Source organism: Thamnophis sirtalis, unplaced genomic scaffold, assembly GCF_051295495.1.
Source record: "Thamnophis sirtalis isolate CommonGarterSnake01/CBP01778 unplaced genomic scaffold, rThaSir2_p1.2 scaffold_11, whole genome shotgun sequence".
Lineage (NCBI taxonomy): Eukaryota > Metazoa > Chordata > Lepidosauria > Squamata > Natricidae > Thamnophis > Thamnophis sirtalis.
In genome coordinates, this window is record NW_028261391.1 from 18,453,372 (window position 1) to 18,480,396 (window position 27,025).

Here is a 27,025-nt window from a genome sequence, read left to right on the forward strand (position 1 = left end):
TAAGACAGTGTTTTTGTCAATCTGCATGGCATTCCTTCTACAATTACGTAAAGTTTTCGAGGGGTGGCAGCGTTGAAAAGTGAAGACAGAATGCTGTTCTCCAAAATCTTATGCAGTGGGGATAACCATGTTGCCTACAGCAGGTGACTTCTCAAGGAGAAAATCTAATTATGTCGGTTTTCTAAAGATCTAATTCTAGCATGTGACTTAAAAAGTTAAAAGAATCAGGTAAGAGACCACCAGAAAATTATAAAGTTAGGTCTGGAAGTCAATCTGGATGAAATAATGGCTTGAATCAAATTCTGAATTTGTTTTTTTTATTCTGACAAGGATGATAAATGAGTATAGGTACTTGGTTCCCAAATTACCTGCCAGTGGGCTTAATATTTTTTCTTACATCCTGAAAGGAAAGGTGGAGAATATTGCAAAGGGAGGTAGTGGTTGCTGTAAACACCAGAGCACAAATCCCAAGAAAGTTTACTGAGAAGTATAAGCCCCGCTTCATTCAAAATAATTTGTTTCTAAAGGAAGATATTCCCCCAAAAATTCATCCAGGAGGACAATTTTCTTCTGAAGAAGGACCACATTTTAAAAAAAGAAAAGAGTAGCAAGATTACCACTAACAGCATTACATCCTTGCAAGTAGCAAAAGAAAAAAAAAGTTGGTGTCAGGGCTGAAGCCATCTTTTTTTTTTTTATCTTTGGCCTGCCACACTTTCTATTATTCTACTATGCATTTTCTATTGTGGGAAAATGGGAGGGAGGATTGTACGGAGTTAGATGCTATGTAGCCATAACAAAACTCTTTCTAGAAAGCCAAGGTCATCCTTTTTCTTTGCACCGCTGCACCTGACTGGAACTGGATGGATGGAACTGCAGCATGGCAGTGGAAGATTGGACCATGTGATGGACGTGTGGGTGGGGGGCAAGTTCTTGAACTTTCAACTGGGTGGGGGAAACCGGGAAATTTTCAGATTCAGATTTTCCCAGATGTGCCAACATGGCTCTCTTAATAAATTGGAACTTTGAGCAATACTTTGCCTTGGACTCTGATTTACTTTTGGATGCTATTTGGAACCCTGACATTGGGATTTTTTTCAGAGTTTTTTTTTTTTTTAGCCCTATGTTTTGGGTATTTAGGGCCACGCTGGTGCAGTGGTTAGAGTGCAGTACTGCAGGCTACTTCTGCTGATCACCGGCTGCCAGCAGTTTGGCAGATCGAATCTCACCAGGCTCAAGGTTGACTCAGCCTTCCAGCCTTCCAAGGTTGGAAAAATGAGGACCCAGATTGTTGACTCTGTAAACCACTTAGAGGGTTGTAAATCACTGTGAAGCGGAATATAAACCTAAGTGCTATTGCTTTTTATGAAAAGTAGAGGCTGCCTTCCTGGCAGCAAAGCAACTCTGAGCAGGTTGCATGAAAAAAAAAGAACAAAAATTAGGAAAATCATATTACTTTTAGGGGAGATTATCAGGGATGAACAAGGTACCTGAAGTCTCTGTAAAACATTGGGCATCCAATTCACTCCAAAAATTCAAAAAACATCCCCCAGTGTTAGCTAGATGTACTCTTGGGATGGACGAGATGTTAAACAATGGGTGGTGAGGACTGAATGTGGTTTATCAATTACAGGGTCCCTGTTTTCTGCCCTATGATTGGAATTTGTGCCATAGTTCACCTGTCGTTTTTGAGTTGGAAGGCACAGCAATCCTAACGTTAAGTGCTAAAATAGGTTTGACATTGTTTTAAAACAGGAGGGGAAATGCTGTCCAGAAAACCTGTCTGTCCATTTCATATAATCACTGATTCTCCTCTGATCCTTTTCCTCTCCAGCAAGGTAGGTGTTTCCTCTCCCTCTTTTTTATATCCATGACTACGCAATTGTACTCTCCGGTTTCTGTTGATTGATGAACCTTTCAGCTGCTCAGATTATACACCTACTTTAGCTTTCTAATACTATGTTGCATTGAAATTCCCTCCTATGGCATTGAAAAAAAATATAGACCCCAATCCATGCAGTTGCTTTGTTCTTACCCAAGTCATTGGTATTATGCATCTTTAAATATTTATATGCAACTAATTCAAATGTGCTCAGAGCCACTTATTTTTGATGGCTGTCAAACTCCCTTTCCATACTGCATTATATTATCACTATTATGTTATATATTTTCATCTCGGGCTGTGCCTTCCCAATATGCTGAATGCTGAATTAATCCCATTTTAGTGTAGTCTGGTATATAGTTTGACCATGGAGGACCTAAGAAAGGGAGGATTCTAGAAAGATAATCTGGCTGCCACAACTATACAACTGAAGTTGCTTTCTAGCTGCTATTTATGCCCCCCCCCCCCGCAAAAAAAAAAAACAGTACCAGGGTTGGCCATAACCAGCTCTTCCTTGAAACCCTCCCCACAAAATATCCTATTCCAAAAGTCCTAAATTCAGTATTCTGCATTGAATCTGCAGGTTATCTGACATTCTGGCAATTCACTATTGGTCAGAGTACCATTAAATTTTGATCTTTGACATGTTTCCTTAAGCTTTGTTCATTGTATTTTTCTGTAGAAGATTTTTTTAAAAAATCAGGAGGAAGGGAGAGATGATGGAAGGAAGGCAAGAAATTAAAGACAATTAAAATCCCACAAAAACATATTTTATCATATATAAACAAATCATTTAGCTCAATTTTAAAACAATTAAAATTGATAACGCAATGTAATATTCATCAGTCTTTCTGTTATGTCCCTAAAAAGGCAGCTCAAAAGCAAATATCATATATATACATCAGTCAAGACTATTAATCTAGGGTGGTGCTATACTTGTAATGATGAACAATGCCTATCTTTGCTCTCCTCCATGCTTAAGCAATCCAATATTCTGCATGTAGTGATACATTCCAGGTTTTAGTACATAAGTCAAAACTACATTTGCATTTTTAACAGTATAATGATCTTCATGACACCCATATGAACAATCTTATGGATATCAAACCAGAACACCACACTACAAAACAAGCCCTTTCTAATTTCTGGGGAGTTAGCAAACATGAAAAATAATCATTGTCAAATTAGACTCGTTTGAAGAGCAGAGGAAATGTGCTCAATAATTTAAAGACCTTTTGGCATTGATTTGCTAATCTAGGTTTTACTAACTCTTTACACCAGAGTCCTTGCAGATAATGGTAATTACTGAGATGGATCTCCATTAACTGTTTGTAAAGAGTACGATAAATTCAGGATTATCTAAAGTATGTTCCAATAATGATAATAATTCAGGAGTTTAGGTACTGTAATCTACTCTTCAGCAGGGAAAATATATATATAAGGAGAAGTATTCTTAGTATTAAGGAATTATTGGCTTAGTGGTTTAGTGGAGTGAATCAGAGACGGGTAGCCTATACCCCTCATTCTCTTATATTTGCTCCTCGTAGTATCATTGGTATGGCAAACATTCAAACCAAGTTTTCAGTCTGAGAAAATTCAGAGAACAAATTAGACATTTTAAACCTTGGGAAAACTCATTGTATTTAGGCCAGCTCCCCTGTTGACTGAATTGGACCAAGAGATTTGTTAGACAATATCCTGAGCTAAAATCTCAGAAGCAAAGTTTCTCATGCAATCTCTGCTATGAGTGATCTATACTAAACCAGCTCAGTCTAATTTATGGTTTATTCAAGAAACCACAACAATAATATAAAACCGTATGCCAATTTCTTATGTTTCCATGCTTGCCCATCTACAGTAAGTACATCATCTTCAATCTCTGCATTTTTGACTACAGTCTTCTCAGCTTTTGGGATGGAACAAGCTTTAATTTAACCTAGAAATATTTACATCTGCAAAAAAAGGGGGTGGAGTAACATGCTTTAGATGATGCTTGTAATTTGATTCTTCCTGTGATAAAGGTAAAACTATATAGGAGCTGCAATGCAGAAAACTGTCTGAGGAACATCTCATTGTACATCACAACTTCCAGATGTTTCTTTCTACATCAACCATCTAGTGAAGCAACACACTGCTGCAAAAGTGTGCACAGAAACTTTTCTCTATTCTATGTGACTACTTTTACTATGTAAACTACTTTTACTACTACTATACTATGTAACTACAAACAATTTGATGGACATAGGAAACAGAACTGTAATGGGTAGCAACATCACAATTGGACAAAGTGCCACTTGAATTACTAGGGGACTGGAACTATTTGGGTTTTTTCCCTTCACTTTTAAAATGCTAAATGCATGGGTCCTCCAATAAAGCTGAAGGTTTAGAACAGGGAAAAAGGATTATATCCTTAATACAGCACATAAAGAGCCTATGAAATTCATTATCATAAGGTGTAATGACTGCCACTATTTGAATGCATTTGGTTAGTCTATGAATCTAAGATTCAAATGGGTATCAGCTTGAGCCAGAAATGATTTTGAAAATTCTAGGACAGAGAGGTTAAATTTCCCGCATACTGGTCACAAAGCCAAAATGTGGCTTGTCTTAGTTTTCCGTATTAATCCAAACAATTAGGATTGTGAAAAGTACAAAGTTCAGGATAATATGTGAACTCTTGCAGCCTATTCCATAGTAATAACTAAATAATAGCTTACATGAAAGCAGACACAGAATAAATAAGTTATGGGAAACTAGAGATTGTTTAACCTGAAGTTGCAAAGTCTAGCTTACAAGTTTGTTATAAAATTTACTTTCATAACAGTAACTTTGTTGGGTTTTTTTAAATGAATGGTTACAAGGCTTTGGTCATCCCGTCCCCCCATAAAATTAATGATGCTTCCATTTAAAAGAAAACATTTCCTGTTGTTGTGAAGGATAAACTGCCCCTTTGCAACTTCTAAAGAACACATGAACTTCATTAAAAATGGTATATAGAGCAACCTATGGTTTTAGGTTGCATGTGGCTCTCCGGTTAATTTCAAAATACCTCTACAAATAATCTGTTCAGATCTCTTGTAAAGTACTTGCTTTTCCCTACCCGTTCCATTCAGCAAGGGAAGAAAAGATAACAGAAAGAGGAAAAACTGATGATCTTAAAACTCAGGCTGCAAATCTTTTTGTCACATACACAAGCAAAGCTTCTCCATGTACAATATAAAAAGAAAAGGAATGCTTCTCATTATAGTTGCATATCTAAACATATCCTAGCTGAGATATAACTAAGAGCCACTTTGGTCTAGAGGTTAAAGTACCAGCCTAGAAATTAGGAGACTGTGAGTTCTAGTCCCACGATAGGCATGAAAACCAGCTGGATAATTTTGGGGCCAGTCGCTCTCTCTCACCTCACAGCATTGTTGTTGTAGGAAAAATAGGAGAAGGAAGGAGAACGATGTATGTTCTTCATCTTAAGTTACTTATAAAGAAATAAAGGGTAGATTTAAAAGAAACCTAAAAAAAGATTGTTTTACTCAGGAGATAGATTTAGCTTAATATGTATCTGGATAAAATATGAATGTATAAAGCTTCAGATTTATTTAGAAAAAAACTATTTCAGAATGCTTAGGATTGTGAATACAATATTTTCCTGTGGCTTATTAAAACAGCTATGTGATCCTGAAAACAGATGTGATCGTTTAACGATTCCCAAATCAAATCAGCAGTCCATTCTTCAGGCAAACCACAATGTGATTTATTTAGCACCTACATAGATATTTTTCATCAAATTCTTGGTAATGAAAGATCAATGGCATGACACCCATGAGATGAACTATAAAAAGCATTATCCAAACCACATATAAGAATGAGATTAAATTTATAGACTTACATTATATGCAAAGCCTGGAATGGAAATATGGATCACATCATATCACATAAGCAATTATATAGTCACAGAAAGCCCAAATGCTTAGAATGTGTTTTAATTCACAAATCAGTTATTTTAAAATTACTCTGTATTTGCACTAAATAATTAATTTAATGTGTTTTCTTTTTATGCAGTAATAAATATACCCCATAAGTGGCCATATCATAGACTTTAGAAATATTTCTTTATAAGTAAATATTTTCAGGATTATATGGTTTATGTTATAGGTATTCTCACTGAAACTAAATCCCACTGAAGCTTTTATTGTCATGTAAAGACAGATAAGCCAGATGGTAATTTTATTTTGGCAGGACTTCAATTTGGAAGTAAATAATCAGGGATACAAACATTCCTGCACCTGGTTTTCTAAACATCTAGAAAACTGATAAGAATTTAAAATGAACTGATATAAAATGTCATACCGACATTTAAGAATCTGAAAAACCCCTTCCCCTTTTACATATTTCTATTACAGTCCACAAATTAAATTTACATAACATAATATTAAGATGCATTTTTATTAAATGCGGAGAGGGAAATGTGAATTGCAACATGTTAAGGAGACAACATTTGTTAAAAAAAAAAAAGAACCAGGTATTCAGATCAATCTGACAACACTCTATGGGTAGAAGAAAATAAATTTCCTCGTTCTTTACAGCGCTGAAGTCTTATTCACACAGATCTCAGCCTGCAGTTTAAAAAGACAATTGGGCATTTCTACATTCCTCATTGAGGTGAGTATAGTCAATTGAAGTGAAGAGACTGAATCATCTTCTCAAGAAATGTTTCTGGAATATCTTATTGTACAGAGTAGTTGCACAGATTTACAGAGATACCAGTACTATGCAATTCACATAAGATTAACCTAATCAGTGCTAATCAGAAAAACTCATAAATTTATTTCTTCATCCACATTTTGATAACTGACAGGTGATTCCCCCCCCCTTTTTTAAAACACAAAATTTACATCTCAGTACACATGAAAATAATGACAACATTTCCAACGACTTCAATACATAAAAATGAGCTTGTTCTAACATAGAGGGAGACACACAATTCAGAAAGGGTCATGTTAACAGTCAGACAATCAACATAAAACTTTCAAGGGATTTATTGCACTAACTGCAACTCCTGCTAATGTTACAGGATACAATAAGCAACCATTTATCTTTATATTAACCCACAAAGGCCAATCCCAGTACTAAAAGGATGCATTTTAAAGTTCTGCTCCGGGTGCTACAATTGTTTAGGATGCCCTGGCACATGCGAGGAAAAAAAGAGAATGAATGAAACTCACAGGGTCTTCAGTTAAAAACCAAATTGTGTCTCATCATCTAAGTGAAAACAGGTATTGGTAAAAATGTCAGGAAAAAGTATCAAGCCTAGCTCAGGGAAATTTATGCAACATAGGTGGGAAAAGATCTAGCAAGACCTGGATACCTAGCAGAAAGGCAGAAACAAAGGAGAAAAAAGCATCAATCCCGAAAGACTATCATGATCAAGTGATTTGAGAATTCCCCAAATATTGCAATGTTGATTTATTCTCTCTCTCTCTCTCTGCCTAAATATATTTGGAGCCGTTTATTCTGCTGAAATAGAAGGTACTAAGATTTTTTATTAAAAGCATTGTAAGTGTTTTTTGTGAATAAGCGGAAAGCTCTCCTAAAGGACACACGTTGGACTTCGTTTACCGAACGATGGGATTTTTTTTTTTTTGAAGGATCCCCCTTTTTAAAGGCTGCACAACGCGAGGTGGGCGCTCCGGCGTTCCTCAACCAGAGCTGCTTCACCGCAAGCCAAGACACCCAAGAGGAGCTGTGCTGGTGGCAGGAGCGGCTGGCGGCGCTTACCTGTCCGAGAGAAAAAACCCTCTGATACGAAATCGCCAAGGGCTTCAGGTGGGGAACAGCCGAACCCGCCAACCTCTCAACCCGCTCCCTGCGTTGGAACTATGAGAGAAGCAAGACCGCCGCCTCCAGGATTGCTTCTGCCGCGTTTTGTGGAGCCCGAAGAGTTTTACTCTCCCCCCGCCCATCCTCCCCCCCTCTCGCCCCGCCCCTTTCTCCCTAATGCGGTCAAAGCCTCGCCCATCATTCCGACTCTGGCTTCTAATTGGTCTTCTCTCTCGCCAGCTCCTCCCCCCTCCCCGCTCGCCTTGCCGAGGCCTCTTTTTTTCCCCTCTCCTCCCCGTTTTCCTTTTGCCCGAGCCCTCGCAATGCTTTTCGGGACCTGTAGTTTTTCTGAGAAGCGGACTACAGGTCCCATGGGCTCACGCGATCGCCGGCTAGTTCCGGACAACGCCTGGTGTGTGTGGTAACAACGGTGGCAGCGGCAGCGGCGAGAGTCAGAAAGAGAGAGAGAGAGATAGGAGGACGGTTTTTTTCCGGCACGTACTTCCGGCAGGAGCGACGCGGGGAACCTGCTCGGGAGTCCTAGAGGCTTCGCGGGTCAGGTGAAAGCGAGAAGTGAGGTAATGTGGCGGAAGGAGAAGGCCCCCTTCATCTCTGTCTCTTCGGGTGTCGCCAAGGCAATGCCCGGAGAGGGGGGGTGGGTCCACTGGTAGATTTGCGTAAGGCCTGACCCACCCCACAGGGGTTACGTCGACCTGTGTGCGTAAGGGGGGTTCCAGCATCGGAAGGCCCGGTGTATTCGGGCCTAGCCCTTTCATGGGCGCCGCGAGAGAAAAAAAAGGGGGACAGTGACTTGTCCCCCAATAGACTGAGGGAAAGGACACCCTTTTTTTCCCTGCAGGTGACCAAACCTTTGCAAGGGAAATAAGCAGCTTCTGGTAAGGAGGATTTAGGTACGGGGAGGGCGAAAGGTGAATACGGGTCGGGAGTTGCTTGGATGAAGATGTCTGCCCTTCCGTAGCGGTGAGGAGAATACATACATACATACATACATACATACATACATACATACATACATACATACATACATACATACATACATTATATGGAGGGCGGGAAACGACAGCAACCTGTCTTGTTGAAAGGAGGAGGATAAAAGCGGGGAGCATCTGCAGGAAGGAGACTCAGCCCTTCTGATCTTGCTGAGGGGTGGGGGAGTTTGTCTTTCTGGGACCCTGATTGTGTGTGGAGGTTCTCCTGGATGCCTTTGGACAGGCCTCAAGTGATGGAATTAACCCTGCTATTAGTAAAGGGCAAATAGTTGCATATCCTTCACCTGAGAAACTGTTTCAACCTGCCTTCCATGGAGACAAAAAGGTACTTCAATCAGAGCATGTTCTATGAGGCATTCTGCACACACCCAAAATGCATGCCCATTCCTGGAAAGGATGTCCTCCTTGTTGGAGGAAGGGAAAAATGGGAGGAAAAATGCTCAGGAGGAAAAACTTTGGTGTTTCTGCTTAGTAATAGTGAGGTATCTTGTCATATGACCAGATGTCGGGGATTATGTAATTCAAAAGAGTGATTCCTGCTGTCCAGTTTCATGTGGTTTCTCTCATTTGGTCAGGAATAAATATGTTTGAAGGAAACACACTGAAATAGCTTTTGTTTAAATATAGTATCCCCCCTCCTTGCATCCTGAAATGCAGGCTAATGCTGATGTTGGTACTATTAACATTGATAATGTTCATTCGTAGACCCTTGTTCTGTATCCTGGATGTATTGCAGTTGTTTTCAGTTGGTCAGAGTGAAACTTTAATAATCTTAAATATAGAAGTGTTTGGGTTTGCAACCATTGGTCATATCTATTCCATTATATTTTGATGCAATGTTTACACAGTATCAAAATCGAACATGGGGGAGAACTTTTCTTGTCATAATGACATTGTCTTGTTCAAAAAACCTAGGAGATTCTGCATTCAAATGTAATAGATGGCCAAAGCATGAAAATGTGACTTTGTTTTTGGTATACATTTTCATTTTGGTATTCTCATCCTTTCAAATGCATCCAGTCATCTTTGCGCTTGGGAGACTAAAGGGAATAATGAATATAAAAATGTGAATGTGGCTGGTTAGAAGATATAAATATTTGGGTCAGAAGTTCCTACATTGCAATAAACTGAGTCACATGCATTATTTTTTTTTGCAGTGCATATAAAAGTTATTTTTACACTACAGTATGCGGTTGGATTATTGCATTGCATTCTACACGGGGCTACCCTGAAACATTCAGAAGCCCACAGTTGGTGCAGAGTGCAGTAACATGGGAACTTTTGACGGCCCCAGGAATGGCCCCTGTAATATCACTGATCCGCAAGCTGCATTGGTTGCCAGTCTGCTTCTGGGTGCAATTCAAATTGTTGGTGATCATCTTTAAAGCCCTTCATGGTCCAGGTTACTTGAAGGACTGTCTCACCCCACTAGGTTTTACCCATATCACACATACCAGTAGAGGAAGCATGCTGCAGGTCCTATCAGCCTGATTTTTCCAGCTAGCAGGGTCCAGCAAGAAGACTGCCACTGCTGTTGCTCCTGCCCTCTGGAACATCTCCTTCCCTCCCCAATATGAGGTTGGCCCCAACCCTCCTATCCTTTCATAAAGGTATAAACATGTTTCTGACAGCTGGTTGGGAATAGCACAGTGGAGGTGGTTGATATAGTAAAAACAGATCTCACTTTCCCCCATTGTGCTGCCCTTCACTATTTTTTTAAATTTTAATTTATGTTTAAATTGTATATGTATAGGCAACATATGCATATGTATACTTTTATGATTGTAAGCCATGCAGAAATACCTTATGGTAAGCTGAGCAACCAATACATTGAATGAATGAATGAATGAATGAATGAATGAATGAATGAATGAATGAATGAATGAATGAATGAATGAATGAATGACTACTCTAGTCTATTAAGTGTATAATAATATTGTATCTAAAAAGCAATGTACATATCTTAACTAAATTAATTTAAAACACTTTATTGCTGAAAAATACCTTCTGAACATTGTTGGAGCCTTCATTGGAGCCTTCATTGTGACATTTTGTTGGTGTAAAGTCTTGATAAAAAATAATGTAGTGTCTTTAAAGCTCACATAGTTAAGGCATCAGGCTAGAAACCTTGAGTGCTATTTCCACTTTAGCCATGAAAGCCAGCTGGCTGACCTTGGACCGGTCATTCTCTTGCAGCCCAACTAAACTCCAAGAGTGGTGGTTGTGGGGAAAACAGGAGGAGGAAGGTGTGTTGGATTTGTTCATTGCCTTGAGTTATTTCTAATAATAAAGGGTGGGATATAAGTAAATAAAAATTTAAAAACTAGAAAGTGAAATACTTTAGACTGTTATAAGAATCAGACTATGGTCTAATTACAAGGGGTGTGTGGCAAACTAATAAGATATGCATGTGGGTACAATTCACTAGGATAAATGTGGTAATCTGGTTTGTGGCTCAGTGTGGTATAACCAGTCATTCTATAGTCTCTCTTGTGAAACAAATAACTTTCTGAAAGTATTACTGTGCTAATCCAGTTCAAATACCCCTAAACATGGTATCTTACCCTTCGCTAAATAATGTTTATATAAATCAAATAATATTATGTTTAATTTTCCATTGTATTAAGAGGAGAAAGTTGTTCTACAACACTTTAAACAAGTATAGCTTTAAAGAAGCTCTTAAAATGGGAAGAGGGAATCACTGACATTATTATTGCTAAAATTTCAATGTATTTGGAAAAACTTAATGTTGTAAGTTAGTCTGCTTTATAATTTTGAAAGTCTGTGACATACAAACTTGACAGCAGTAAATATTTCTGTATATTTTTCCAGGAAACATATCACTTGTAATTTTCCTGTAATGAAAATCATAGGCATGTTTATTATTTTTATAGTAAAATAATTTAATGATATCCAATTTTACGTAAAAAACGTGCATCATTCTAAAATTATACTTGCTAAATTATGTACTTGCAGGTGTCCTTGGGCATTATATTAAGCAAATGTTTGTTAAATTATTTTCCTTTAAAATTTATGCTGAATTTTAACCTTTTATAAACTGTAGCTTAATATATTTTGAGAAGAATAAAATTGCTAGTTCCATTTTAAATACAGCCGTGCATTTTTCAGACTATTTAATGCCTGAAAATTTAAAACCTGTTCAAAACAGGTGTGTCCAACACTTGGTCCTAGACATTTAGTAATGAAGCCCACGAGACTTTTAAAGGAAGTTTGTTTTTTATATACATTAACTATATTATACTGTATATTTTATATGTGGCCCAAGACTATTCCTCTTCACTCAGTGCCATCCACGCAATCCAAATGATTTAAAACACTGGTGAAAATTCTTCAACTTTAGACTCTGAAAACTTAGAAATTGAATGCAGTTATTTACTTGAACTATGTTTATTCCATTTTTCAATAAAAATAGCTTGGAGACTGTGTCACATGTTATTATTGGAAAATATTTCACAGATCTAGCGTATCTTGCTTTGTAACCTTGCTTTTCTTGCTACAGTACAATACATTATTAGTTGATAGCTAATACATTGCCTGCTTAATACTTTTTCAGAGATGATATACTTAGCGAATTATGGATAAAAGCAAAGGCTGATATTTTCTATTGATTCTATAGGTCTCAGTGTGGTAAGGGCACAGTATCTATGAATAATTGTAGTGTTAATATTACAATCTCTGACATAATAATCATCATTAATCTAAATCAATATCCATGGTTTAGAATCTGCTCCGAGAAGGCCTTTGTTCTGTTTATAGGTAAACAGAGAGGATTGAAAGAAGGTGATACTATTAAATGAATTGGAATGTGAAGTACAGGTAGTCCTTGACTTACAAGCATTCATTTAGTGACCCTTCAAAGTTATAATGGCATTGGAAAAAGTGACTTATGGCTGGTTTTAGCATTTAGGATGTTGCAGCATCCTCATGGTCCCATGGTTAAGGAGTTTGACAACTGTCATGTATTTATGACAGTTGTAGTGTCCCTGTGTTAGGCGATCATCATTTGTAACCTTTCCAGCAGGCTTCTGACAAGCAAAATCAGTGGGGAAAGCCAGATTTACTTTACCATATGATTCACTTAATAGCTGCATGATCCGCTTAACAACAATGGCAAAAAAGTAAAATGGGGCACAATTCACTTAATAGCTGTCTTGCTTACAATGGAAATTTTGAGCTTCTTGTGGTCGTAAGTTGAGGGCAAATAGAATTATTTACATAAACGAATTTATACAATGCATTATAATTTTTCTACATCTACATTCTAAGCATATGTAATTTTAAAAATGATAAATATTACATATAATTTGATTTGGCTTTCAAGTAACTGCCTTATTTATTGTAATCTGATAAGTTGTTCTTTATTCATTTTCCTAATAAGAAAGATTTGTATTAAAATACAAGAAGACATCTCATGGCAAAAAATAACTCCAAGCCAATAAAAGAAATTCTGATAACAAAGGACTGTGGAACCTGATTATTCTAGAAAAATCTTCGCATAAAAGCAGTAGAGGCATTTTGTACTGTAACACATCAAATTAAGCTAGTCGAAAAAATGTAAGTAGAAAGATACTTTAAATCAGTGGTTCTCAAAAGGTTGGGGGCCGGTTCTGTGGAGAGAGGTTTCTCTGCGGCCCGGTGGGGATGTGGTTTTACGTACTGCCTGCATCCTGTGGATGGGGCTTGTTTGCGCGGCCCGGTTTCTGGCATGCCATAGCTCGGTGCTGGTCCAAGGACCGGAGGTTAGGGATCCCTGCTTTAAATAATATGTAGTACTTTTTAATATTAAGGCTATTAAGCCTTATTATTTGTAGATAAGACTATTATCTACAAATAATACGTGCATAGTACATAAAAAAGCTAGTTTACTCCTAAACACTTTGTGATGTCCTCCAGATGTTTTGGATTGTAGGTTTCAGTCGCGTTCCATTAGCCATACCAATGGGAATTGAAGTATGAACCATCTGGATGTTCCAGGCTTTCTAGCTTTGGCATAAATAGCATTCTGTACAATATTTGAAGTTTTTATATGTTTTGGGAAAGTTGTAAATGAATTTTGATTTGGGATAATTATTCCCTTCTCAACTCTGTTCTAATTATATTTTGTTTTGTATCTTATTGACAAAAAGTTCTATCTCGTAGAGGAAATATCTGGAAAAAATAAAATTAGTTATAATAAATTTCAAAATTGCATATAGACCTGATCATAATGATGTATACAGTTATAGCAATTTAAATGAAGTAATGCTTGCATTTGAAATAGCTGACATTTTTGTACAGATGGATTTCCTTTCCTAAATATACAACATTTTGCACCCTATGCTTTATTGAGATCATGGAGCATTTTATCATTTTTATTTTTAAAAAGTAATTTAAAAAACCTTTATTTTCATTATTTAATTTGCCTTATCACAATTTATGTATGACATCCAAATCAGAGCCTTGGGTGACTGCAGATCAAAACCCACAGCTCAAAGCATTGAGGGATATTTGGATGGTTTGCTAATCTTCACAGTTGTTTTTAATGTTACCTGTTACTTAGATATACAAAGCTTTTTATAATTTTATGCTTGGCTATTTGCAGAATCACACGTCCCCACTAGAATTAGGCTTAACCTTGATGTTAGGAGAAGCAGCAGATTGCCTCTGTTCTTTCGGAGGTCGGCAGTGTTGTTTTTCAAGGACAGGTGAGCCTTCTGGAATGTCACCCATTGGAGATTTATCTGTCTCCAACATGGTTCACCTTCAGAAGATCTAAAGAGAGTATTTTTGGAGAGTCCTCCTACAAGAGGCCATAAACTGTGCTTGGGCTTTATCTTATCCCTGTTTCTGTATTTTATTATATATGTTTTACTTTCCTATCTTATCATTGTGGTAAGATACAAATTTGAACAATAAGAAATATTGATACAGTGATACCTCCATGTTTGATTGCTTCAAAACTCATCGAATTTGGTACTTGACTCATTTTTACATGAAAATGTTGTCCTAATACACATTCTTTGTTTTGTATTTGATACATTGCAAACGGAAGCAGGGGACAGGAAGTCGGCTATGCTGGGAAGGATGCTGACATAGGAAAAGAGACAAATAGGAAGTCCTTCCTGTCTGAAACAAAGGTTCACATGCTTAGTCACATGGTTCATTTGGTATTCATCCTTTTTAGTACTTGTTGCGCCTCCCAGAACCAATTAAGGATGAATAATTAATTTTAATAAATTAATAATAGATGCAAAACCTGTAGTTCCTTTTCATCTTCCATGTTAAACTATTACTAAATGATATTCCATTGTTTAAGCAACATTGTTTGCTTTGTAATTTTTCATTTGGCCTGGTAGTGATTATGCTAATTTTGAAATACAGTTAATTTCCACCATAGTTATGATTATTTCATATTTTTCTAATAATCAGAAGGTTGGTTCCTTTAAATCTGCCATCTTTTTTTGTTGAACTGGAATTTCAAGAACTTTAATTAAGGCCTACAGGTTGTGCCCATTCTGCATGGCATAGTGATAATAATGATGTGATGCAGTACACATGGTTTTTCTATAATGGAATAACGTGATTCTTAATACCTATTTTTGAGATTCCAATTGTTTAAAAAATGGTTTTTTACTATGGATAAGATGGTACAGTATTCTTTCACAAATTACTATATTCATTTTATTTCAAATTTCAAGTCTGAGGATACTTAGGAATTTAATGCTGATATTTATGTATCCTAAAGAGATACATGAGACAATAACATTGCTATATAAATATAGTTATATTTTTGAGAACTTTGTCATCCTCAATATAAAATTTGCTCCAGTAACTACCATCCTCAAAAACCTACCAAATACAGGTGAAACTCAAAAAATTAGAATAACATGCAAAAGTTCATTTATTTCAGTAATGCAACTTAAAAGGTGAAACTAATATGAGATAGACTCATTACATGAAAAGCAAGATAGTTCAAGACGTGATTTGTCATAATTGTGATGATTATGGCTTACAGCTCATGAAAACCCCAAATCCACAATCTCAGAAAATTAGAATATTGTGAAAAGGTGCAATATTCTAGGCTCAAAGTGTCCCACTCTAATCAGCTAATTGAGCCATAATACATGCAAAGGGTTCCTGAGCCTTTAAATTATCTCTCAGTCTGGTTCAGTAGGAATCACTATCATGGGAAAGACTGCTGACTTATCAGTTGTGCAGAAAACCGTCATTGACACCCTCTATAAGGAAAGAAAGCCTCAAAAGGTAATTGCAAAAGAGGTTGGATGTTCCCAAAGTGCTGAATCAAAGCACATTAATAGAAAGTTATGTGGAAGGGAAAAGTGTGGAAGAAAAAGGTGCACAAGCAGCAGGGATGACCACAGCCTGGAGAGGTTTGTCAGGAAAAGGCCATTCAAAAGTGTTGGGGACTTTCACAAGGAGTGAAGTGAGGCTGGAGTCAGTGCATCAAGAGCCACCACACAGACGGATCCTGGACATGGGCTTCAAATGTCATATTCCTCTTGTCAAGCCACTCCTGAACAATAAACGTCAGAAGCGTCTTACCTGGGCTAAAGAAAAACAGACCTGTTGATTTGGGGAGCCATATCATCTGCTGGTGTTGGTCCACTGTGCTTCATTAAATCCAGGGTCAACACAGTGGTCTACCAGGAAATTTTGGAGCACTTCATGCTTCCTTCCACAGACAAGCTTTATTGGGATGCTGACTTCATTTTCCAGCAGGACTTGGCACCTCCCCACACTGCCCAAAACACCAAAACCTGGCTCAGTGACCGAGGGATTACTGTGCTTGTTTAGCCAGCAAACTTGCCTGACCTGAACCCCATAGAGAATCTATGGGGCATTGCCAAGAGAAAGATGAGAGACATGAGACCAAACAATGCAGAAGAGCTGAAGGCTGCTATTGAAGCATCCTGGTCTTCCATAACACCTCAGCAGTGCCACAGGCTGATAGTTTCCATGCCACGCCACATTGAGGCAGTAATTGCTGCAAAAGGGGCCCAAACCAAGTACTGAGTATATATGCATACTTATACTTTTCAGAGGTCCGATATTATTCTATATATAATCCTTGTTTTATTGATTGCATATAATATTCTAATTTTCTGAGATTGTGGATTTGGGGTTTTCATGAGCTGTAAGCCATCATCACAATTATGACAAATCATGGCTTGAACTATTTTGCTTTGGATGTAATGAGTCTATCTCATATATTAGTTTCACCTTTTAAGTTGCATTACTGAAATAAATGAACTTTTGCATGATATTCTAATTTTTTGAGTTTTGAGTTTTTTGAGTGGCCATGTATGATGGTTTGCACTCCATAAGTATTAGAGAAGGAACAATTCAAAAGAGCAGGCAAACTAAGGCCACCTGATGATCCTTGAAGAACAAGAAAGATAGCACAGAATAGGCGGTGGTTTCTCCTTTGTTGTGAAGGACAGCAGTTTATGTACCAAGAATATTGGCATCTAGAGAATTAGGAATGAAAAGCTGGAATCAATGAATTTGATTCTTATAAACTTGTTGCTGATTCTATAATCTGGAAGTGGAATTTTGGAAAAGATCCAGATACCTTTGAAATTTGTTGTGATGTTGTCTTGTGTCTGAAACAATTTTATCATTTGTCACCCTGCAGGTCAGGCTTAAAACAATTCTACATCTGTATCTTAAACTATCTTATCCACAGTCTGGAAAATATTTAGTATCTGCATTACTAAATAAATGGATTAAAAAATAAAAAAATATATATGTAGCTCATGGTTGAAGTCCTTGGTGTTTTCTGAGTTTAGTTAGTTTGCAGAAGTTTCATTAGCCATAAGGTAACATAATTAGTGCCAACAAGGATAAGATTTGCTCCCTGTTTATATACAGTAGCTTGCCCTGCCAGTTTTGGTGGAGGTGTGGTTTCCTCCCCTTGGTGGTTGTTTGATTAGGATATTGTTTTCAGCTTGATTGTTTGTCTGTTTTAATCCCTGCTTATCTGGGTGTTGGCTGCTGGAGAGAATATGTTCTGGTCTTTTTGTTTCCTTCTAAGCTTTTTGTTGTCTCTTGAATGGTGAGTACATATAGTTTATTTCTATGTATTTATTGATGGCTGATTTGTCTGAATGCCAATGGCTGTTAACAGTGCTTACGTCATATGTTCAATTTGATTAGAATTTGCCAATTCTATAGAAAAATGCATTTTATTAATATTTATTATTTTATTATTATTGATACCAATGTCATGACTATTAAGAATTCTTTTACATATATTTTAAACTTAAACACATATTTGAGTTCCAGGTTTAGCTATTGCCAAAAATTCTAACTAGCTACTGAAAACTTTCTTATAAATGATTATTCCTATCAAAATAAAGTGTAGAACTTATTACATGCCAACTTGCCTTGGCAGTTGTTTATGTCTTGGGCAAATATATAACTGCCAGTTTCTATTTGATTTTCTCTTTGGCTTTCCTGCTGAGAATGCATAGAAAATTCATCAAGGTGAATTACCTTGCTGTAGCTTTCCTTAGGTTTTTGTCTGAACACTAAATTTATTGTTGTATGGCTTGAATTCTTTTTCTTCAGAATAACTTCACTACAGAAGTACAGCAGTTTACATAGATTATTTCAAGCAGTATTTTCAAGTTATCACTTGAAAACTTGTTTAGCAGCATGTCTTCCTTATCCTCTGTCATGTACTAATATTAGTACTTCCTTTAAATTTATGTATAGAAAGCAATAAGAAAAATCCCATATGCCAGGCTGCAACACTTGTCAATTTAGTTAATGTCATTCTTCATAGTGAGAGGAGTATCCAGGATGGGTTGACCTTGTCCTCTCTTGATTGGACTGATAAGCTCTTTTAGCCACGCCTTGGTCACCAGGCTCCACCCAGTTATCGACTCAGTCTATCAACGGATGGCTGTGTTCATCCTGAGATCCTGAAGAAACTTAAAGGAAAAATTTTAAATTGCTGCAAAAGCGATCAAAATTGCCTCCACACTGCCTGATCAATCACTAGAGGCTGAGGAAACCCCCAGTGGGGGTAGAAAGCCCATGCAGCAACCGCTAAGGCGGCACACAGCCCAGGTCACAGAGCAGACCCAGGATGCTAAGTGAGGACTCTCACCAAAGACAGGCAAGTGAGCTCCGCAGAGGCCCCTGCATCATGGGCAACGCCCAAGGAGGCTCTAAGGGCACCAGAGCGTTCCCCCGCTCCCCTCAGGGGTTGAGCGATGAACCGCGGCATTTTAAAATGCCCCGGAGTGCCTGCGCTGGCAGCAATCACCAGAGAACAAGCTGAGAGCCAGAGAAGCTCAGAAAGAGCTGCAGGAGGCAGGGGAAGGTGAGAGAGAGTCCCCAGCGGCAGCAGAAGCCACGTGGCAGTGTGCAACGGCACAAGCCGTTTCCATGTGCTCCAGCAAAGAGGAGCTTTTAAAATTTGGAGCCAGGGGCCATTTTTGAAACCATGTGGCCCAAGATGGCAGCCCCCAGCAGCTCAGAGGAGGTTGCAGGAGCCGAGCTCTCAGACCTGCAGCAGCAACCACCGGGAGCACTGAGGAGCCCTTAAAAGGGTTAGAGACCATCTCAGAGGCATCAGCCAAGGGCGGGGAAGGCAAGCAAAGGCCAAAAGGAGGCATATCTCCATCAAGGGGACTAAAGAGGCAGGCTGTGGATCAATCCCTTCCCCCAAGCCTAGCTCCAAGTATGAAAGGCAAAGGCATTGCCACAAGGCCAGCAGCAGGAAGAGCGCCCCCCCCCCCGCCTGGATCCTGAGGAAAGATTACCAGGTTTCTCTTCACCTGGCAGGGCTGCAGAAGGGGAGGATTCCCTTCGGCTTTGTCATCCGGCAACCTTGCTATCACGATTTATGCAAGCCCTATACAATCCTTTTCTGAGTGCCTAGCCAGAGAAGCCCAAACAGGGCAATGAGGCTCAGATCGTTGCTGAAGCTTCTCTTTAAAGGTTGTCCCTTTAAGGAAAAACTTCCCCTTTAAGGAAGAGAAAGGAAAGCAGCTGGAGAGGAGGCGAGAAGGCTCTCAGCGAGCTGCTGTTTTTTTTTTTTGAAGATGGGAACCACATCAGCTCTTTTCCAATCCTCTGGTAGTTCCCCGGTGCTCCAGGTTCTCTGAAAGATATAGTTCAGTTGTTCGGAGATCTCGTCTGCCAGTTTCTTCAGTCCTGGTGATTGGAACTCGTCTAGGGTAGACAGGTGCTCACTTACCATTTTTTCCCCTATTTCAACTTGTGTTCCTAATCTGATTTTTGTGGAGCTGTTTTTGATAGGTTGGACTGTTTTATCCCTTTGTGTAAAGACAGATGCAAAACATTAGTTAAATAGTTCTGCTTTCTCCCTGTTCTTGCCATTTTCTTCCAGCAATGGACCAATTGTTTCCTTAACTTTTTTCTTGTTTTTAACATGTTAAAAGAAGCCTTTTTTGTTATTTTTTACTTTTGTGGCAAGCCTTTCTTCATCCTCACTTCATCTTTACACGCACTCTAGTGGCTGACACGTGAACAGCGCCTACATCTACAAAGTCTGGCAACGAACCCTAGAGGCCGACAAGTGAATTGAACTCAAAGAATTCATAATACATTCAAGAAAATTTTTGAGCTAATCCTAGTCATAGAACCATAGCACCCTTCTAGCCATGGCAAAAGGGTCAGACAGGCCAGTCCCCCGTGCCAGAACCCACCACAAACTCAGAATTGGATATTTGACTATGAGAAATTGCAGAAGCACCTCAGATAGCCTATGACCTTAGACAGCATTCGCTGAGGGCAGAACATATAGCGGGGTGGAGAACATCAGAGCCGACTGCCTCAGCCGGACCGAGGTGGACAATTCGGAGTGGAAGCTGCAGACAGCAATCTTCAAGGAGCTGGCAGAGTGCTTCGGATGCCCAGAGGTTGACCTATTTGCCACCCCTCTCAATGCCCAGCTCCCGAGGTTTTACTCCAGGTACCGGACATGGGGCAGAGGGGGTGGACACTCTCCAATGCCCTTGGCCCCGGGGGCTCCTCTATGCCTATCCACCCTTACCCCTGATCCCCAGGGTCATACCAAAAATCTCTTGGGAGGGGGCAGAGGTGGTACTGATTGCTACTGATTAATTGTAGTGTTCTTTTATACCTTTAGACTGGTTGCAGCCCAAGTTTCTCCTGAGGAATAATAAAATAAGCATGTTTTACGTTGTGTAGAAATTTGTTATCTAGCAAAAATATAATTATTGTTGTTGTATAGTTACATATGGCCAGGGAAGAATGGTCAAGATGTTGTTCGGGAGACTTCTTGCTGATTTTCCCACTGGCAACTTCTTCCTAAGCATTTAAAGATCATTGCCTGGTATGTTTGTAACTGAGTTTTAGAAATGGAACTAGTAATAAATAGGAGCTGAAGTGTCTAGCAACTATTTTATTTGTTATGAGTAGCTCAAGTTACTTTCTTTTAGCAAAACGTTTATTTTTCATGACATCAGTGACCTTCTCAAAACCATACTTCCTCTCTCTGTATCTTATACCTCAATCAACATTTGTTGAGAGCTCATATATTTTTAAGTTATCTTTAGGAGCCCTAATGGTGCAGTGGTTAGAATGCAATATTGCAGGCAAAACTCTGCCCATAGCCTGGGATTCGATCCTGACGGGGCTCCAGGTTAACTCAACCTTTCATCCTTCCAAGGTTGATAAAATGAGGTCTCAAATTGTTTGAGGCAATATGCTGACGTTGTAAATCGTCCAGAGAATAATGTAAAGCACTGTGGAGCGGTATTTGAGTCTTAAGTGCTGTTTCTATTGCTATTGCTATCTTCTGTTCATGCACTATTATAGCCAAAACATTTCTTACAGTATCAGATATTTATGAACATTTGTGAATACAAATGCTACTAAGTAAGTAAACTTAGGCAGTTTGGGGGAAGGGAAGTTCAAGACTAAGTTCTATTCTTTTACTTTTGCTCTTTGTGACAGAATTTTAAATCTGGCTGAAGCTTTCATCTAGGGCAGTGTTTTTCAACCACTGTGCCGCGGCACACTAGTGTGCCGTGACATAGTGTAAGGTGTGCCGTGGGAGAATTACTTTATATATAGTCAATATAGGCACAGAGTTAATTTTTTTTAACATTTTCTAATGGTGGTGTGCCTCGTGATTTTTTTCATGAAAAAAGTGTGCCTTTGCACAAAAAAGGTTGAAAAACACTGATCTAGGGAACACTTTTTTTTCTTTCCTAACTGTCCCTGTGGTCCTGTATAGGTTGTTTGAAATGAGATTTGAGGTGGTTTGATTGATAGCTGAAATGGATAGAACCTTTTAAGAGAATCATGTTTTTTGTCTAGCACTGCACTTTTTTTCTGAAAGTACATTTATATAATGGAAAGAAATTTCATCTAATCAGGATGCACAAGACGTGGCTATCTGTAGATTAATAAAACCCTTGTTTCACATTGTGGGTTTGTGTTGGGTGACTTGTAGACAGAGGTGACTGAAATTCTATTAGCATTTTGAACTTGACCCTAAACATTTTGTAAGAATCCATAGTTATCATCAGTGAGTCTTCATCTGGTAATTTCTAATACTTTTTAACTGCTTCACGTGGCAAAGGTCTAATATAATTTCTCATCTATATCTTTGTCTTCCTAAAAAGCATTATGGGGAAACTTGATGTGAATAAACCATGATGAATAGTGGATGTTAATATTTGTGGTTACATATTAAACTTTGCTACTTGGAATAGAAAAAGAATGCATGATAAAGAGCATGAATTAATAAATAGAATGGAAAAAATAGATAATTTAATAAATAAATAAATAAGTGCTTCTATTAAACCAAGAAAAGAAGAATTGTGTAATAAAACTGAATGAAAGTGTAAAATGAAATTATTAAATATATCATGGAAATGGATATTGTGGGTTTGATTATAAACAGAAAGCTAAATTGTACATGAGAAAGTATTACCTGATGTCATTAAATTGTTGTGGGTTTGTGTGAAAGTAGGAGTGCATGGGTTGATAATATTTGCATCTTATGTTCAAGTGAATGATGGGAATGCAATAATCAGAGATTAGTTTTGGGGAAGAAATGGGTAACGTTCAGAATGAGTACAATCCAAAAGAAAAATTATTTTGCTGTGTGACATGAATGGATAGTTGGGAATGAGATGAAAAGGTACAGAAGAAGTCATTGGAGAAATAAGGGGGAATAGCAAAGTATTTGGTTTAAAAATATTTATTTAGTTTTGAATCTGTGGTCTAAGCCATTTATATGTATGCACAGTAAAGAAATGAATATTTTAAAGCATGATTGATTTGATAAATATTGAGATAATCAATGAAGGATATGAAGGAACTAAAATATTTTGAATGTGGGACAGACTATTTTGTTGGTTATATCAAGAGCAGATATCTGGAAAAAATGTGGATGTGGAAGGAAAGTGAAATGTGCTAAGCGTGAAGGTAGAAAGATTATAGGAAGAGAAACTACAAGTTATGTATGAAAATTAATGCAAATACAGGGGATTAATTGTTAAATTTGCCAGGGAAGATGTTTGATAAAATTCTGATTGAAGGTGACAATCAGAATAAATGATGGTGAGCAAAATTTTGGAACTGCAGTGCAATTATATGGTATCAGTTAAACATTAATGATTATGAGAAAAATCATTGTACTTTAGGAAAACTGTGTAATATAGAATGAATTATACGATATTTGGTGTGAAATTTACTAAATGGAGTACTAATAAAGGAGATTGGCATATGATGGATGTAAAGTATGTATGAGAATAAACTGAATGCTTAATACAGTCCTTAATGCTTAATGTCTATAATTGGGATCAGCAACTCTGTAATCAGAAAGTTGACTTGCCCGCACTAGCTTACAAAAAGTAGCTTACAAAAATAGTTGTGGCAATCCTGGTACCTGTAATTGAGTGGATCATGCACCAGGGTGGATTTAGTTTAAATCAAGGTGATTTAAATCACTGTAAAAAGGCTTGATTTAAATCATATTTTTTAAAGTTCATAAATTTTTATTCACCCTGTCCTCCACAGTCATTAGGCACAGGATCACATGATTGTCATTTACAACCTTTTGCTGACTTTCCCATTGACTTTGCTTGTCAGAAGCCATCAGTGAAGCTTGTAAATGGTGAGCATGTGATTGCAGAAATGCTGCATTAGAATTGCAAGCTGGTTGTCAAGTTCCACAACCACAATTATGTGACTGCAGGGAAACTCTGACAGCTGCAACTACAAGAACCCTTGTTCACTGTAACTTAGTGTATTTAAGTATTTAAGTATTAGAGTAGGAAAGGAAGATGGAGGGAAGATAGGAAGTAAGAGAGAGGTAGAAGAAAGAGGTGTATGGAGAGTAGAAGAGCTAATAATAGGTGTTAATTTTGGGGGGGCGTTGAGGACAAGAGGAACTGATGTAATCATTATTTAATACTATATGATACTGGCAATGTATAGTATACATGTGATTGTATGTTATGAAAATGGAAATAAAAATATGTTTATTAAAAAAAAGTATTTAAGTATTTAATAAATTTATAGGCCGTCCAATCCCGAAGGACTCCGGGCGGCTTACAGAAATACATTTTTTTAAAAATAAAGAATTAAAAATACAGAAAAAAGCAGATTAAAACAGATTAAAAGATCACTTCATGCACTCAATCTAGGCGGGGCTGGACCTCATTCATGAGGTCAACAGCCCCAGGCCTGCTGGAATAGCCAGGCTTTGGTAGCCTTTCGAAAGGCCGTGAGAGTGGGAAGGATCCGGATCTCTGGGGGTAGATCATTCCATAGGGTCGGAGTGGCTACAGAGAAGGCCCTCGCCCGGGGAGCCGCCAGACGGCATTGTCTGGTCGACGGCACCCGGAGAAGGCCCACCCTGTGTGATCTTATCGGCCGTTGGGAGGTATGCGGCAGAAGACGGTCTCACAGATATCAGGGTCCTAGGCCATGTAGGGCTTTAAGGGTAATAACCAGCACCTTGAAACGCGTTCGGAGACCAATAGGAAGCCAGTGCAGCTCGCGGAGGATAGGTGTAACATGGGTGTATCTTGGTATACCCAATATTGCTCGCGCGGCTGCGTTCTGGACCAGTTGTAGTCTCTGAACACTTTTCAGGGGCAGCCCCATGTAGAGCGCGTTACAGTAGTCAAGTCTTGAGGTGATGAGGGCATGAGTGACCGTTTGAAGTGCCTCCCGATCCAGGTAGGGCCGCAACTGGTGCACCAGGCGGACCTGGGCAAAGACCCCCCTGGTCACAGCTGACAAGTGATGTTCTAATGTCAGCTGCAGGTCCAGGAGGACACCCAAGTTGCGGACCCTCTCTGAGGGGTGTAAAGTTTCATCCCCCAGGCTTAGGGATGGAATATCTGGACTGTCCTTGGGGGGGCAACATCCACAGCCACTCGGTCTTGTCAGGATTGAGTGCAAGTTTGTTCACTCCCATCCAGACCCTGACAGCAACGTAACGTTCAATGGTCACTGAGTGGGTAATTGTTAACTGAGGACTATCTGTAAAATGGTAGGGATGAGCAAGGAGCAAAACATGGATGATTGAGGCGAGGTCAGGGATATGTCAGTTAGGGACATGAATATTTTTTTTAATGCAAATGCCACTATATTGCTGGGTGAGAACCTGAGTGCTTTTGGCAAATTTTAGATTGATTAAAAAATATGGAACGGATATGAATATGAATGCATCCAAAAATAAGATGTTTGACAGAAAAAAAATGGAATGATAGATAGTCAGATGGATAGATATGCCTAGAAGTATAGATAAATTCATGTTCCTTGGTATAGTATTTACTGAAGAGGGAGAAAGGATGCAGAACTTTTAAGAGGCGCAAATATTGGAAAAAAAGTAGTGTGTGTTATATTATGACATATATTGTAAAAGTTCATTTAAAAAAGAAAATGCTTTGTATAAGAGTGTGTTTCCTCCTGACTTGTTATATGGAAGTTATTTGGTATGCCAAGGGAACCATAAAATTATAATAACAGTGGAAATGGAGTACATAAGAAGTGTGTGTTGTAAACAAGTAATAGGATCAAGAATGAATGGAGGGTGAATTAATGTGGAATACATAACTAATGACTTGTGACAGAAGAAATGAGTTAATTTTGTCATGAGTGAAAATCAAAAATATGAAAGAAAAATGAATGAGTTAAGAGGAGAACTGAAAAAGTTGTAGATGGATGGAATTAAAGAGAAAACCTTTAAAAAGAGAAGAACAAAAAAGGATTTCTAAAGTGCATATTGTGGAAGCAAAAATGTTTACAAGAATAGAGAGGTAGGGAAATGTGCATTTGATTCAGTAAATTGGTTCTGATGTGTATCCTGTTTATACAAATTTAGAAGCTGCCTGACTGTCTGGCTTACAATTAAACAAGAAAAATACAAAAGGTGGGGGAGGGAGGGAGCAAAGAAAACCTAAGAAGTCTGAAGACAAATATACAGGCAATCCTCATTTAGTGACTATCTTGTTTAATGACCATTTCCAGTTATTCTGATAATGGCAAAATAACTTTAGAACCAATTCTTATATTTATGACCTTTGCAGATCTGTAAAGCAAAGGAAAGTGATAGTAAGATCATAAGCACAATTGGGTTCATTTAGTGACTGCTTCACATATTAACCGAGTTGCTGGTCTCAATTGTGGTAGCTAAATGAGATCTGTAAAAACAAAACAAAAAATACATCCAATAGAGGCTTGTTAATTAACCTGGGAAAATAGCCAGGCCAATGGATTCTTGAAAGTCATCAGGTTGGGAGCCACCTGGATCTCTTGGAGGGCAAGCCCTGTAATTGAGAAGGCATGTTTCTGCTTTCACTAGATAACACTACTTTATTATTATTGGGACGTGGACTGCAGCCACTCTGCCCGATCTAGTCTGATGCTCAGAAAGAACCAGACAGGCAATCCCTCAAAAAAAATCAAACCTCTATATCAGTGGTGTCAAACTCGCAGCATCACGTGACATCGGGATTTTGTTTTTCTACACTAAACCAGGCATAGCCGTGGCAAGCATGTAACACAGCCAGCCTGCAGCTGGGAGTTTGACAGCCCTGCCCTACATCATGAAGGGCTTCATATGTCATGGGGCCCCAACCTTGCAGCTTGTGAAGCAGTGGAGTCACATGGATATAACAAGTTATGCCTGCTGCTGCACTCTGACCTACTCTAACGTCTGAGTGGTTATTAAGGACAGGTCCATGTAGTATGTATGAACAGTAAACCATTTATAGCAATAGCAATAGCAATAGCAGTGGACTTATATACAGCTTCATAGGCCTTTCAGGCC

General features: G+C 38.4%; 2 protein-coding genes across 3 annotated transcripts in view; one reads left to right on the forward strand and one right to left on the reverse strand.

The window, feature by feature from the left end:
- SERPINI1 (serpin family I member 1) overlaps nt 1–7,794 on the reverse strand; it is a 144,281-nt gene extending 136,487 nt beyond the window's left edge. The window contains exon 1 of the mRNA XM_087725293.1: nt 7,658–7,794. The gene's annotated coding sequence lies outside the window, so the exon portion shown is untranslated. The remainder of the gene's footprint in view (nt 1–7,657) is intronic.
- Nucleotides 7,795–8,087: 293 nt separating this feature from the next.
- PDCD10 (programmed cell death 10) overlaps nt 8,088–27,025 on the forward strand; it is a 36,844-nt gene continuing 17,906 nt past the window's right edge. The window contains exons 1-2 of one of the 2 annotated variants that reach the window (XM_087725295.1): nt 8,088–8,277; nt 13,109–13,284. The gene's annotated coding sequence lies outside the window, so the exon portion shown is untranslated. The remainder of the gene's footprint in view (nt 8,278–13,108; nt 13,285–27,025) is intronic. The other variant, XM_087725294.1, reaches the window with a different exon arrangement.